Genomic DNA, 1,385 nt, shown 5'->3' on the forward strand with positions numbered 1-1,385 from the left:
GAGTGAGGTGGAGGGAGGAGGGGGAAGGGGAGGCTGAGGATGAGATGGAGGGATGGAGTGGAGAGGTATATGAGAGAGTTAGGTGTCAGCTGGTAGCAGGGCAGTGAAATGGCGGGAGACAGGATGATGGAGGCAATTTGTTTGTGGCCACCCCATACGTGAGTAAGGTGTCTGACAGTGTGTAGATAGATAGACAGTGTATTCTTGCCACAGCCGGACTGTTTTAGTCAGGGTAGGAGAGCCACTTAGTTGTGAATGGGTTAGCTAATGTGGGCTGTATCCATCTGTTAGCTAAAAAATAAATGAATAAATAAATTATCCAGGGATAGCAAGAATGAAATAAAAATATCATCAGTTAAAATGGATTACTCAGAGACTTGTTGGTCTAGTTATGTAGTCTCACAGGAGATCTACAGACTTTCTCTCGACTGCCTGTACATGAAAATATGCAGCATATGTTTGAATATACTTATGTTTCAGATTGTTTATCTCATGGTACTGCAGAGTACTGTATACTTGTTAATATCGTTAATATACATGTTAATAGCAGTTTTCATTATCACTGCAAGATGAAAATCTGCACTCTTGCCATTCTAATGCATTTTTCGGATAAAAACATCGTTATTGTACACCTGAGCTGGTTTCATCTGACATTGATGGTACAGTGGTTTCTGATGGCTTTGAGGAATGCAGAGATAGGTGGTACTCGAGGATTTAAACCCAGGTAGTGACCACTAACTCCTTTGCCTAGCCTGGAACATCTTACCGGAAGCCCATCTCAGGTTTCTCTGTGGCATATGTTTCTTCCTTATTGTGCTGTTTCATCACTTTCTTTTAACCTAACTGTACCTGTGTGTGCTTCTGGTACTTACCATAACAGTATGTATGTGTTTAGTGCCTCTAATTTGTTGGAAATAGGAAAATTTGGACTTGCACCTGGGATGCCCAGTACCAGTTAGGATAAATCCCATAGGTTCTGTGCTTTTGTTATCACATAATTCTGTTATCATGTGCCATGTTTTGTATCAATTACACACAATAACTAAGATCATGTTAATAATGCATACATGTTAATATTCTGTGAATAACCTATGTACAGTAGCACTGTTTTTGTGTGTATGTGTGAATCAGCATATCACAAGGTGTGCACATTACTTTGGTAATTCCTTTTTACTGACAGGATTTTGTGAGTACCTCTACTTTGACTAGAGCATTAGTGTATTGATATCACAGCCTTTTATAATTTCTTTGTGGTAAATGCTAACCAACAGATTTAGAAATTTTATAGCATTTTTAGGTCTGTGTGCATTTCATTTATTAAGCTTTGGACAGTATTATATTTGTTCCATTATTTACTGAACCTGTTTGCAAACTGACAGATCCAG

This window comes from Coenobita brevimanus, chromosome 1 (assembly GCF_032717465.1).
Source record: "Coenobita brevimanus isolate Jiangsu-jjx chromosome 1, ASM3271746v2, whole genome shotgun sequence".
Lineage (NCBI taxonomy): Eukaryota > Metazoa > Arthropoda > Malacostraca > Decapoda > Coenobitidae > Coenobita > Coenobita brevimanus.